This window comes from Drosophila mauritiana, chromosome 2R, assembly GCF_004382145.1.
Source record: "Drosophila mauritiana strain mau12 chromosome 2R, ASM438214v1, whole genome shotgun sequence".
Lineage (NCBI taxonomy): Eukaryota > Metazoa > Arthropoda > Insecta > Diptera > Drosophilidae > Drosophila > Drosophila mauritiana.
Window position 1 is genome coordinate 5,631,777 of NC_046668.1, and position 15,179 is coordinate 5,646,955.

At 44.7% G+C, this 15,179-nt stretch overlaps 1 long non-coding RNA gene across 1 annotated transcript; it reads left to right on the forward strand.

Annotated features, from left to right (window-relative positions):
- Positions 1-2,726: 2,726 nt before the first annotated feature.
- LOC117137421 lies at positions 2,727-5,258 on the forward strand. The gene is made up of 3 exons (XR_004459155.1): positions 2,727-2,803; positions 4,639-4,694; positions 4,753-5,258. It is a non-coding gene; the product is annotated as an uncharacterized LOC117137421 (long non-coding RNA).
- The last annotated feature ends 9,921 nt before the right edge of the window (positions 5,259-15,179 follow it).

A 15,179-nucleotide genomic window follows, 5' to 3' on the forward strand; every position in this document is an offset into this window, starting at 1 on the left:
CCGATGCCAGGAACGTAAAAATTTTATAGACACGTAGGTGAGTGTGCGTGTATGGGTATGGGAATGGCATGTGGGGGTGGGGTTCGGTGGTTCGGTGGTTCGGTGGTTCGAATGGCGGGATGCTTAAATCCCAGTTTACTACTTTAGGTGTTTACCACACAAAAGGCCAGGGGCGAGGACCCCGCACCGCCGGCAATCGTCGAATTATGCAGAAGAAGTTGAGTCGCAAGTCTGAGCTGGGGCTGAGATTGTTTCTGCTGGCGCTTGATGAAAGATTTTTATCATGCAAATAGTTGGGGACTCGCAGAGTGGGTGTGCTTTGTGGGTGCGGGTGTGCGGCATTACTCCTACATTTTATGGGATCTACTAAATTGGATTTATATCAGCATCTGCTGCCGCCCGCCGAGAGCTTTAAGCCAGAGATCCAGATAGAGCCGGGAAAAGTTCGGCGCATTTATCACCCGATGGCTCGGGAAATATGTTTTAATCATATTTATTGCACGAAAGTTTCCCAGCTCTGGGTGCCCACTTAACTTATTGACATTTGACCTTAGAGCGACCCTCCTTTTCCCAAAACGGCCAGCGAACCGGGGCGGAATCATTGTTGATCCAATACAAAGGAATGCGGGTCGAGTGTGGTGTTGGTGTCGAGGGAGGATGGTGACGGGGTAATCCTGCGCGTGCCCGCGGCATTGTCCTGTGTCTCCTGCCCGGATCTAATTTATTTCCCTGCTCCGTATTTGCATGCGACTCCGGCTTGTTGTTCATTTGAAACATCTTCCGTCATTTGTTGCTCCCGGCTTTACCAATTTCCCCCATTGTCGATGGCCCCCACTGCCGCCGATTTCCGGGCTCCTCTCTTGTGGACCGATGATGTTGATGATGATGATGGCATTATTATGTGTCGGCGCCTTGTTCATTTTTTTTTCCTGCCCGTGCCCATTTGCCCATCGGCATTACTTCCGCTTCCGCTGGCAGCGGGGTGGGTTGTAAAAGTTTTCTTTTCGGGTTTTCCTCTTGACATTTTTCATTAAAACGCATTTTCTGTACTTCGCTGTGGCTGTGGTTCCAGTGAATTATGTGTCACGTTGGGACAGTTTTTCCAAATTGGAAAATTCTGCGTAATTTATGTTTGATTTTATTGAATTTTAATGATTTCGTAGGGTAATAGGATTTGTTTTGCCTTAATTGTGTTTGGCCAAGTAAATTGTTGTTATTAAATTGTGAAACCGCCACGGCTATCAGAAAAATGTGTACAATAAGCCGGGCAATGTAATTACGTTGGAAAGTTTTTGCTGCCAAATTCGGTTTTGTATGCCACAGATTACAATGAAACGTAGAAACCTAACTGCCAAATGCATGCCAACAATTTATGCAAAATATTTACAAAATTAATTTACCATAGTCAAAGCTTTCCGCTTAAACAACTCTTTGCACTATTTTCGATTTGGCTCAACGAGTATTTTTCGGCAACACGACCAGGCCCACATGGCGTATGAGCAATTAAGGGATTACATTAAATAAATGCCAATTAATGCGGTCATTATTTATTCAGCTGCGAAATGTTCTGCGGCTCATTATTGGCTTGCCGACCATTAAATTGTATTTACATTTACATTTTCCGGCGACCGCACAAATGTTATTTTACGGCTAATTGAAACTAACTGCAAATAAAATCGACGAACTTGAGAACTTTAAGGCTTTAACTCCGCTGCACTGGCGCCTAATGATGGCCCTTTCCCGGATGGGGCGAGTGGTGCCCGTGGCTTCCTAATCCCTAATGCAAACATGTTCTGACCACTGAACTCTGCGGAATTTATTCCGTAAAGTGGGTGGCAAAAAATGGGGAAGTGGATGGAAGGGCACCGGAAACTAACTGCGCGCGTTTCTGGTTTTCTGGTTTAGGCAAATGGAATATTTAATTAAAACATTCGCAGACATTCGCCCGACTGGCAACCGTTGGCACCTGCGACTCCTCGCAGGTGCAGGAGCTGGTGCAATTTGCGGTCCGGATGCGTGGAGGCGAATGGGTCGCAGGTCGGGGTTGCCATGAGTCCATCTGCATTCCGGCCCTCGAGAAATTTGTTATTGCATTTATGGATACACGTGTACGGCGGGGAACTCGGGGGCCATAACATTTAAATTTTATGCCGGCAAGGCTTTCAACGCCTGGCCAACTCACCAGCGAGATGGTGATGGCCATGAAGATGACGGCAATGATGTTGCCTAAGACGACTCTTCGGCACAATAAAAATGTGACCATAAAATTATATTGTCCAGGCCGGGCCAGGCCAGTTGCCCTTGACTCCGGCCATCCAGCAATTTAGCCCCCTCTTAGACAATCGCAATGCCCCAATCCTCCAATCCCCTCCTGGCTCAGTCCCATCGTCATCATGTGTGTGTGCTTGTGTTTTTATTATGCTAATAATGGTCCGAATGCCAGGCCTTTACTGCCAGACATGAGCTTCGACTCTGACTTTGACTTTGACTGGAGTGAAGTGGAGTGGAGTGGAGTGGAGTGGGATGGGGTGGAGTGGCGTGAAGAGTCCCCGGAAAGTAGGCAGTGCAGAAATCACTGCCAAGTGGCTGAGCGGCCCTTTTACTACAGTTTAATAACCCGGACGCAAAGCCGCGTCCAAATTTATGAGCATTTAAATGTACATATACGGACATCTTCCTTTATTATTTATAACAGATGCTCCGGAGATGCGGGCTAAGCGCAAATAAATATGAGTGGCTTCGGATACATCCGCTGGCCTGGAGGATAATGCGTCAGTGGATGCGGGAGACTTTACTGGACGAGGTTCGTTATATTTTATTGAAGTGTTTGTAAGTGCTCTTAAATTGTGAGTTATGAATATCGGGAATAGGTAACGGTGAACGGATTAGTCGGTGGAGTATTAGCCTACTAAACTGATAGCACAGAAAAGTATCATCAAAGATTCATTGGATATTCAGTAAGAGCCTTCATTAAAACGTAGCTAATGCTGTTCCAGCTGCGATTAAACTTTATAGAAAAATTCATTACTTCATCTTCATCAGCGAGGTTCTTGAAAAATAAAGCAGCAAGAGGCTGTTTTAATTTTTAATGATTGTGTTAATCTGGGTTTATCAGGTTTTTCTTCTATGAAATACCTTGCTTTGAATTTACTGCTGAACTGAGAGGCATGCAACAATCTTTTAAATATGAAATCTAATTCCGATAATCGTATGTTAATTGCCTCTTTGAATACAGTTGGTTATCAAACGGCTTTTGTTGTGTAACCTGGCGGTGGCTGGAATCCCCAGTAAGCCCAAATCAAAAGGAAAATGTAAGCCCAATCAGTGTGTAAAATGCTCTTAGCAGCTGGGAACGCAGTACTAATTGGACGCTCCTGCGATCGCCCCTCACTCATTAATTAACCAATGCCGTTTGCTGTCGACTCAAACGATTCGCAGCCTTTGTATCAACAGTTAATTTCAATAAAGGAGCACAGGACCCATCTCCACACCCACATGTCCTGCCATTCAAGCATTCAGCCGGGGACTTGGCGTCGTGTTCCTGTAATGAAGTCCTAATGCCTCGCCGGGTTCCTTGTTGTTCCAATGTCGGGCGGACAGGCAGGTACACGTGTCAACGCGGTGGGCGGGGAATCTTTGGGCGGCAAGGGGCGTGGCGGGTTTGGATTTATGTCTCGGCTCATTAGGAAGCTAATTTGTCATGTGTTCAACACGCGCGTCTTCTAATCCGGCGAGACTTTAAATTTTTCAACACTTTAATTGAAAAGTTGCCAGCTTCTTGGCCCTGAAAAAAACGAAATGAAAGGGAGAAAGGGATTCGAAAGTAAGATGCCCAAATTGCCAAACTTTGTTTGCCAGCAATGCGGGATTAACTGTATTTAAGTGCCACGGAGCGGCAGGATAGCCGAATTCCACTGGGCTAATTTATGGGGCTCACCCCTTTCCCCAACTTACCCCTTTCACTTTCCTTTCCCGCGCTCGGGCTGGGAAAAAGAAAAGGAAAAATCTGCGTGATAAGGAAAACAGAGTGGAAATCGGGTCTTAGCAGTGCATAAATCTTAAACCGCAAGGAATGGGCGACCGTAAAGCGGATTACTTCGCCGTGCATTGAAACAATTTTTTTTATTGCGATTCCGCCGCCGCCTTTTTTTTACCCCGGAACGTAGGCGTGTCTGCGTTGACAGTTTCAGAACGAAAGTTGTCCCTCGCAACTGCTTAAATATGCACAGTAGTCCCGAAGTTGGCTGAAAACAAACCAACTGCATCCGACGGGAGTCCTTGTCGATTGCATCCGAGAGTGGAAAAAGTTTATCGCAACTTTCTGCTTGCTCAGCTGGATGGCGCTTCTAATTGCTTTAGCTATGCAAATTAGATTCGGGCAACGGAAGGGTTAAGCGCGCGGAAAGCTAACTGAGGGGGAGCAAATTAAATTGGCCCCACTAATTTGCTTAATTTTTTGCTAATTCAAAACAGTCGATAATTTGTGGGGTCCTCGCTGATGTTAAATTAAATTAAACCGCTTTTTAACTGCTAGTCATTTTGCAAATAAATGTAAAAACTGTTTGAATCTCCAGCAAAACATTTGTTTAATATGATAAACTAATTAAACTTCTGAATATAATTTCTATCTAACTCTAGCTTCTAACTCTCGGCTAATCAAATAAAGCACAGATGGTCATTTAAAGTATGTGTTGGTAAGTGCAATTTAAGTGATGAACTAGTGTGTATCAATTGCCTTTGCTTCTTTATCAGCCTATCATTTCATCATTGTTCCGGACAGGAAACTCATGTTCGCTGTTTCCCAACAACTGCATCTTCTCAGATACTCTATTATTGATATGCGTACTACAATGAATGCGATACATGGAACAAAGCCGATGGGTTCAACTGAATTCCTACGTCAAACCGCTGGCAGATTTACATATGCGATACACACGAGAGCGGTTGGCCAGCGATTGCTGATCTATTTGAGTGGTCATAGGAGCCAAGGAGTCCTGAGCCAAGGTTATTCCTTCAACTGATTGGATTCCTGTGTTTTCCACTCCCCTTACTTAACTTCGAGAACTCGGAGCATTCGAATCGATTTATGTTAAAGAGTGCCCCTGGACCGGGCCCAAATCCCGTGACTTACTGCAGAGAGCCACGCACTTGAGCTGGTAAGAGCGAAAAAGGCTAAGAACATTGGCAATTGTGATATCTACTGGCAGCAACGACGTGTCGACAGGCAGACAACAGGGCGATAAGATATGCCCCATCTATTTGGCCAAATTCAACTTGACTCTGGCCTTCAGGTGGTGCCGGGCTGCCAAGCTGCTAAGTTGGCAAAAATTTACGCTAATCTCTTGGCAACACGCCACAAAGTTTCAGGGTCCCAGCCTTCCAGTCTTCCAGTCACCCAGTCCCCGCCAATTCATTAGCATTAGCTCAGTTGGCTCAGTTAGCCTGGTCGGTAGAATAGGTAAAAAGGGGTATTATACTCGTAGTATCCACAAGATACTCACATGCATACATGTGTTGTGACGCAGCGGACAATGCAAATGTGAATGTGAGGCATTTGAACAAGCGCATAATTGCCAGAGAATTTACGATAATGTTTTAAATTAAAAAGGATGTTGGACCGGGCATCCCAAGCCCATCCACATCCACAACTGTATCCCTGTCCCCATGCCCATCCCCATCCGCAGTTCCCCCGATTCACTTGGCATGACGTTGCCTGCACTCCTTTGGCCAGTTGGACGTTGTGGCCCGAGTTGAGTTGGCATTAAAACATCTTGACGCAATTTTTGCGATAAGTCGACAGCAACGAGCCACAGCGAACCCAGGGCAGAAATAATGGCTGGATTATGTACGAATCATGTCGCTGTTGTGGTCGTTGCCTTTCCTTGGCCATGTCTACAGCAAAAGATCATGTTGGGAGCGAGCATGGAGCAAGGATAAATCAAGGCACCTTGCCACAACCACAACCTCTGCCTCATCCACTGCCTCATCCACATTCACGGCCACTGAACGGCTAAAAGGTGTTAAAACTATTTTTGTAAATTTAATGTGCGATAAAAGAAATGAAAATTCAACAGGTTGGGCAAAAACGTGACGAATTCCGCTCCCCACACTCCACCGAGCTCTTAACTTGATTTTTAGCCTCTTGTGGGAAAATTCTGACTTTTGGCCAGCCGGAAGTGCGCGATGCGATTTCTTCTGGGGCACTTAAAGTGGAGCTTAGGCCGGGCAACAAGCCAAAGCCAAGCAAAAGCAATTTGCTACATGCTGGCCGCCAGGCACCTGGCCACCCAAGGATCGGCCATTAACATTGTGTCGGCCTAATGAGCCGGCCGCCATAAATGGCCAAAAACATTGTGCTCCAAAGAAGCTTGTAAAATTAGAAAGCAATTTCAATTGCAGTCGCCAAGTATTTGGCCAGATGCACGTTGCCGCTGGCCAGGATGGGAATGTTAATGCTCATGTTGCAGCTAATGTTGTGGGCCTGGCCGAAAAGCACTTATGCTAATCATGGCAATTAACAATCAAACTTGCCAACCGGTTCGCAGGAGATATCAGGGCCTTCGACTGGCATCCATCACGGCGTCGGTAGCGGCAGCAGGGGATCCAGACTTGCGGAGCAGTAGACCTGTAGATTGTGATGGCTTGTCGCCAAGATCGCTGTCCGCAGGCGAAACCGTTAGTGGCAGTGGCAGCTAGTTTAACGATGATCCAGTTTGCAGTGGCACTTGCCCATCCTTCCTCATCCTGACGCCTCCTCTGCGGCAAGTGCCACCCGATGTTAATTTAAATTAGAAAACAACGGCGCTTTATTATTATGGCTTAATCACATTGCATCACCATTAACAGCGGCAGCAGCCACAATCGCCCAACTTGCTGCTTGTTTGGTGGCTGCAACAGCGATTAACACTCTCATCTAGCAGGTAATGGCATAAAAGGTGTTTGGGAATCAATTAATTTAGCAGTACGGAAGACTCGGACTCCCCACTGAATTCCCAAGGCCAAAACGACGATCTGATAATGACTAGCAGGATCTAACCACCAGAAGGGGTAACTGCATCTCAGCCAGCTTGCAAGAATATCGAGTGAACTATAGTAACTTTTCACATAAAATAGTGATTGGTGTTTGGTTTTTTTTTGCTTCTGCAACCACAAGATAATTAGAATAGTGAGTTGTGGCGATGTTGCTGGAATTTTTATTTGTTAATGTAAAAGTGACATTAGTTGGGAAGTCGGACTAAACTCCTTCCATTGGAACCAGACTATTAGATTTATTGTTATTGCTCTCTAACTTTCACAGTAGTCTAATTTCTAGTGCAAACTTATGGCCAGCAGCAGAAAGTTATTTTCATTTATTGTATTTATTTGCTTTTATTTGTGACGCGTTAAACCCGTTCGAAACATAATTATCTCTACTTTAATATGTTTGCTTATTTTAATCTTCTATGGAATTGGAATGAAATAGGATTTAAAATTTAACGACCACTACTTAGGCGTTAATTATGATGTATTTGAGATGTATTACATAATATATCAACTTTAAAATACTTTGAAAGTATATATCTTATCCAGTTTTTTTTTAAACAGAAGGAAAGTCAATTGCCTTGATTTTCGGGAACCCTTTCGTTGGCAATTTAAGGCTTCAGTTGACAATTTAAATTCAATTTGCAGTCTATTAATAAATATTAAGCTCATTCATTGCATTTACTCTGTAAATACCAGTTATGAATGAAATGAAAATCATTACTAATTAAATCCATTTAACAATTGCCTATCTTCTCTCTTTTCGTTGCTATCTCAGAAAACCTCTTCACTTTCCGTTGATTTCTTAAGCTGACAGCCAGGAGAATTGAGCCCCATAGTGCCAAAAAGCTCAATAGCTGCGATCTGAGGTGGGACTAAGCCGACGAAGGATGTGCGATAAGGACATAAGCGCTTTCCGCGTCGCATCTGGCAACCCTGGTCGGGCAACCTGCTCTCATTAAACCATATGCCCACGAGGCGATATCGCATTCTAACCAAGCATAGCTGCAAAAAACTGGCACATCCAGTGGAGCGCAGAACGGGAAGATGCACGCAGCCGGGCGGAGGAGGCTGAAAAATGAAATAAAAACTCGTTGCGAGAGGAGCCAACCTGGCCGAAAGCCCATCCCATCGGCTCGGCTGGAATTACCAAGCCAAGCTGGCCAGTGCGGAAAGCAAGCTCGACGCGAGCAGAACTCGATCGCGAACTCTCGGACTGCAGAACCCCGATCGCAGAAACGGGTCGGGACCCAGAGATCCAGAGCTCCACAGCTCCAGAGTTCCAGTGTTCCAGAGTTGGGACGAGTGCGGATTTCGCGATGTGGAAGCGATACGCTACCGCCTGGTGTAAAGAAGGCATTAAAGTCGCTGCCAAGCTGACAAAACGGCAATAAATTAAGCCAAAAAAGCGCCGCGGGTCGCGGGAAAACCAAACGCAAGAACAACAATACGAAGCGAAGAAATTTCGCAGTTTACACGGTTGCAGTTTTCGAAAGGTAACCGAGGTAGCAGCCCATAGCCCGCAGACCAGTCTTCTGCAGAGCGTCTTCTGCAGAGCGCGTTCTTCTGGCCAGGTCGTTGGCAGCCGCTGCGGCTGCGTGAGCGGAGAATCGGGCGGGGAAGAAAGCAACGAGCGGCGAAGAGCGTAGAACGCAGAATCGGGTCCCAGGAATGGGAATGCGCCGGGGCCTAGGACTATTATTAGTTTTGCTCACTGGCGGTAATTAAAGCGTGAAAATCACTCTTTAACTTCCCATAAATTTGCGCTTTTAACGCAACATTCCAATCCGCGGCTGCAACTGTGTTGTGTCGTTGTGTCGGTGATGATATGTGCGTGTGCGCCACTCCGGTAATGCGTTTTCAATTATAGACTAGCCCCAAATCGCCTCAACTGGGATTAAGCCGATTGGCAGTGCGCCCGCCGAGAACTGGTAAGTACCTCCCCGCGATGGCCAGCTTAATGGGCGGGGGCGGGGCAGCAATTGCCGCACTGCGACTGCGACTGTCAATTGATTTTAATTTAAGCCCAGGCGATTTGCTTTAAATTGCCAATTATATTTAGTCGCTAGATATACGATAAGGCCGAGAGCCAAAACGAAACCGAACTAAGCCGGCAATTTAGTTTGACTTTTCCGCGCGCCTTTTTCTGTTTGGTTTCTGTGTTTCTTGTGTTTTTGTGCATTGTAAATAAACGAGTAATTGGCCGGCTACAGACAACAGTGATTTAATCTCGGCCCGAGTTGCAGACCAGAAATGCCAACACTTTGGAGCACCCCCTCCACCATCCAGTCCATCGATTCCCACACAATACCATTCCATTCCATACCATGCCATACCATTCTATACCTTCTCCGATTTCCAAACCGCCTGCACTTGCTCATTAAAAGCGCGCCACACTGACCTCAAAGAGCTTAACTCCCGGCCCTCGGACCTCGTCCTTCGCCGCTTCGTGGAGCCAGGACCCAGGACGCGAACAATACGGAAAAGAATTAAAATAAATTGCGAAAACAAACGAAAGCGGGCCAATGGAGGGGCGCGGGGGAATGGGATCGGCGAAGAGTTAACAACTTAATTGGATTTGCATGTAATTTTACTGTCCAGATTGAAAAAATCGACAGTTGTTGGCAGTTTGTTTGCTGGCCCCACAATCTGAGATAAGCGCGGTAAGCGGGCCAAAACCGAATCGCAACGAAAATAAAAGGATGTCAGTCGGGGCGGCAGAAGTCGCGGGCAAAACGCACGCAAAGCGCTACTAAAACGCAGGCAAAACGCTAATATGCGTTTGTGTATCGTTTAGTAGGTTCCATTCCATTTGCTTAATGCTTAATATTACATGGATATCACGTTGAAATCTCCCTTTTCAAGAAGTCAATACTTTATGATTGCCTTAAAATTCCCTATTAATTGATAAATTAAGCAGCACTTACTTACCTTAAACCAAAGTTGTTTTACAACCAAGTGGCTTAATCCGTTCGCAACTTAAATGGGCTGATTTTCGAGTGGGTGGCTATGGCTATGTTAACAGGCTCTTTCGCAGATCCAAAATCCAGTCACACAGGTTTATCTGAACCGCCAATAAATTGACTATGGCATAAATTGTGTCTTTGCCGCTTAGGCAAATCGACAGCGTTTGACCATAAGTGACACTAAAACCGAATTGTGCAACCACCTCCTCCAACTCGGCCACCTAAGCCACCACGAGTCCTCTTATCCGATCCGCTTGGAGCTCACGTATTTAAAGAGCCGATAAGTGTTACCCTCAAGTCCCTCCCTGCTTAAAATTTCGATTTTCGGATCGCTGACAGGCCATAAAATTTGGCGCTACAGAAGCTGCCACCATTTGTCGCCTGCAAATGCGATTTAAAGTGGATTTCTCGGGCGGATTCATCTGTCGCCGACTGTGTGGTTAAGCAGGTAACTTCGGACAGAGGGGAGGGTCTTTAGTTACACAACTGATAGTTGGCTGGAATAAAACATTGTAGGGTGCTTGAAGCAGACAGAGTCAGTTCGACTCACAAAGAGAGGATTGTGTGAATGCGTTTAAATAACTAACAATTTAAAGCACTTTAAAAAAAACGCACCTTTTGTGATACTTTACATTCTGTATTGTTTCTTTATAGAATATAGTAAAGGTCTTGATATAGTAGAGCTGCTAAAGGTATAGTAATAAAAACCTTACCTTTTTTTCAATCCTCAAATTCTAATTTTTAAAGAGATACCTACAAGTATTGTATTCAAAAATGAGGTGCGTACCAGTAGTACTTATCTCCGAAAAGTGAAAGGAAACATACACGTACGAGCATATTCCTCGATCGACCCTCGTCTGCTTTTTGCTTTGACAGTGAGCACAACTTTTATCATCTCGACTTGAAAATTAAACATGTCAGCGCTTTCAGTGGACCCTGATAAGGTTGGCTCTGCTGCGATCCTGCGCCTGAAAACTGGTGTTGCGAATCCAGCGACGAATCGAGTTTTGGAGACCCTGCCCATGGATTGCGAGTTGGGGTCCAGGAATCGGGAATTACGCAAGCGAAGCCTCGCCGCGCCTTTTATGGCATGACTGCTGATGTGGTCCATAAATTTGCCTGCCTCTCTGATTATTTCTATAAAAATAAATAAATACTCATAAGCAGTTCATAAGTCGCAGAGCTCTTTTGTTTTTGCAATTGGGTTTTGCTTTATGGGTCGAGACTGCGGGGCTGGTTAGGCCGAAAGCCAAAACCTGAGAACTGAGAGCTGAGAGCCGTGTGTGCATGTGCCATAAATTAACGTCAATTGGCTGGCGGTGCGGCGGGCACAGATACAGATACAGCCCGGACCCGGGAGCAGATACAGATACATTTGCGAACGCAGTTCGCAGTTGGGCAAAGGAAAAGGAAAAGCTGAGGCTGAAAAGCTGAAAAACTGAAGGAGCTGCAGCTCGGGCGGCGGCGCATGCGCTCATAAATCTTTTTTTGGCTATGCAACCGCAACGGAGCGGTCAGCAGAGTTCATGTATTCATTTCTGACAAGCCCACTTTTAAGTAGAGGTGCTCGGGAGCCTAGGCTGAATCTGAGTCCGAGTCCGAAGGCGACCCCGAGCACTGTCAATTGGGTGCATTTAAATTGTGAAATTAAGGTGGAAATTGGCAACAGGAAACATAAAGAAAGAACCAGGGGCCAGAGGCCAATTTATCGGCATTGTTTCCACGTCTCTGCCTCATTTTGATTGAATTCAAATCGCGCTGGCCGCAGACAAAAGAATGCTTCGCAACTCGGCAGCTCCGCACTTCCACAGCCCCAGCCCAGGAATGTCAAAGTCATTTTGGGCCTGGGAGAGAGAGGAGGGGCTCGGCCACCGTTTCGACCAGGCCCACGCCGGTCTGGGCCTCCATTGCTCCGTTCCGACCCTTACTCCTCTGCAGAACAAGTGGCCGCAGCTGTGTAAAATGTTCATCAAATGAACGCTTTAGCGGCCCCTCCCCACCGGCACACAATGCAACATTTAAACAAACAGGCGGGCACAAAACGATATGAAAACAGACTATAGTCGACTATCAGGTACCTGTCACTAAGTGCTTTGCTTTCATGAGGCCCCTTCTTTACATCGCATTTGTAAGTAATTTTGGTTGGATATGGCAAGCAGAGATTCAGGGTCACAAATAATTGTTAATACTACAATGTAATGATGCATTATTGAGTTAAAGATAATTATCAGTTATAGATAATTGCAAGTGGACCTTCGCCGCCTGTTACTTCACTAACGTCTCAGGGATTTCTTTACAATATGATGGGTTTATGAAGTTCAATTACTATCAGCACATGAACTTAAGCTGTTATACCAATTAGCATTACGTCTATAATTTAAAAAATTGTATGTTAGATCGAACACTTTTGCTTAAGGTGAATGTATTTTGTTCAACAAGAAACCTCATAAACATAAGGGGTTAACTAATTTGCGTTTCATTGTTTACCCTTTTTAGTAATAATAATTCAGGCTTATATATGTAGGTACTACTGTAACAAGCAACACGTCATAGTTAGTATACCCGTTCATTAAATGGCTATCGAGAATGAAAAGTTGAACAAAGTTGGCCGAGGAGAACCCAATTTAAGTTGCTGTTGTTCTGCGGCTAGCAGCCGGTTCTGGTTTTTGTTCATCTGCAATTTTTCACATGCCTCGTCAGATACGTCATTGTCATTGTCAAGTGCGCAAACAGCGGGCCTAATGAAAGTAACGATCGGCAATGACAACAACTCCACGGCTCCATGGGCATCTTGAAGTACACAGTCCGGGAATAAGATGTTTTTGGGGGCTAGCCATTATGGGAGTGGTAATCCAAGCGGAAAAACAGTGTCCTCCTACTTGAAAACTATAGCTAAGCAAACTTTACATAGGTATTCCTGAATGCAAAGTTCAGATGTAATGTAATTAATACATCCGCCCCTAAAAATCGTTATTGACATAATAGATACTGGATATAATATACTGGATATAAATATTTTCAAAATATTAAGTAATAACTATAGATCTAAAGATCTAACCATTCAATTTTATGGGTACTATAATGACCGAGCTTTATTGATTATTAACTGCACTTAATGTTGAACCGTAATGGCTTACTACTTCACACTTCTAAACTCAGCGAATTTTTTTTTTATTCCTGAAAATATATTTTTTATGTGCGAAATGTCTTAAAAGCATTATTGACCATAAACTACAAATAGTTAGATCAAGAAATACCTACATAAAATGCTAGAAGGAAATAAAAGTGGTGTAAAAAGACTGAACTTATGATAGAGAATAAGTAAATGTGTAAATGTTAAGGCAAATACCTGAGCTTAATAGCTTAACTTAAATATTTTAACAATTGTCATGTTAAATATTTTCAATATTATTATATTTTCCTTATATATATATCATTACACTTTTGGCAAGTGCCATCCACATCAATCAGTAGTGCAGAGCTTAAACCAAAGTTTCTATCAACTTAATCTCCATAATAACAATGCTTATTTTAATGACGAAAAATCTGTAAAATTTTTGATGCATGCTAATGCCTCTCAGTCGAACCTCCTGCGGGGCATGCGGCAATTTTCCGACATTTATGCAACACATGCCACCAAAGGGGATTATCGTCATGCACAGAGAGAAGCCAGAAATCTGTGTGCGGAAAACTTTTTGCTGTAGTGGAGCATTTTTGAATTTATATGCAAGTTCATAAACAAAGCAGTAAAAAGGATTTAAGTTTGGCGAGCAACAATGGGCCACAATGATGCCATAAACAATAAACAGCCAAGTTTTCGGGAGCCTGTAAATTGTTTGTGCCAAGCGGGAGCATCAAGGACTCCCAGCCCGATTTTCCTCGGCCACAAAAGCTGCACACAAAACTATGCCGCACACTCAACTGGAGTCGGGTTGAGCTTTCAGTTGGGTGGAAAGCGGAAAAGTTGGGAAGTGCCGGGGATTTGTTGCAGCCAAAAAGTTTCGGTGTCTGTGCGAAATTAATTGCTGGCCCAGAGCTGCCGCCTCCTCCGTACGGAAACCCCCATACGAAGCCATTTTTAAGCCAAAACAAAGCTATCACTTACACGCCGGCAAGGATTAGTCCAAGGATCCAGCGAGACGCAGCATGCGAAATTCAATTAGGCGCCATGACGTGCCACATCCGTCGGATGGGAAGGGTCCAAACTTGCCCGGCAATAAAACACAATGCAGATAATTTGGCGCTTTTTCAATTCCTTCTTGGAAGCCACAGGCGCTGTAATTTGCCACATAAGTCACAGAGTCAACAAAAGTAGCTGGCGGAGAGGAAGGGGCAGTCTTAGCCAAGGCCCAAGTCCAGCTCCAGACGGCCAAAACCAACAACTCAATTCTCCCTACTCCCCCCTGCTGACCCGTCTTCCCAAGAGTAGGAACTGACCCCTTGGAGGGGGTGACATGGGGCTAGGGGCCGAGGCCAGGGGGCGTGGCAGCCACACCCGAGTGCTCTTTCGAGACCCAGAACACGCAACGATCCACTTCACTTTCAGCTGCTGGCCGCACTCAACTAACAAGATTAAAGTTGAAATTGTAAATTGCTTCTTAGTCTAATTACGATATGTTGTTGGTACTGCGCCTGATCACCATGATCATCAAGAAGTAACCACACAGAGCGACCGACGGAGAGGGGGGCGGATTTGGGTCGATGGAAAGCCAGAGGCACAGCTGCGGTCAATAATGTAAAGCTAAAAAGTTAAGTCATACAAAATAAATACAATTTAATGCCAGAAAAGTTTATGAAACTTATATAAGCATTACCCATCTAGATACCAAACTAGAACAATGAACATAGATTTTCATTAGATTGCTCAACAATCAAAGTGGGTAAATATAAAGAAAATATGTTGTTTAGTTTCTTAATTAAAAAATGTTTTCATACGCCCATAAGGCTTTAGATTATATTATAATACGAGACCATGAATGTACTCACTGCTGTATGCATGTAATTGCCCTCTTTGATTTACCCGGCTCTATTCACGTGACCAGTGCTGTTAAAGCTCCATTCCTCACCTGAATCTTCAGCTTAATCGGCCATCATGTTGTTGCCGCTTGTTGGACTTGTTGTTGCTGCTGTTGTTACCCGTTCATTTTCGTACTTTAATTACAACAACTAAACGGAGTACAAGACTCCGTGGAG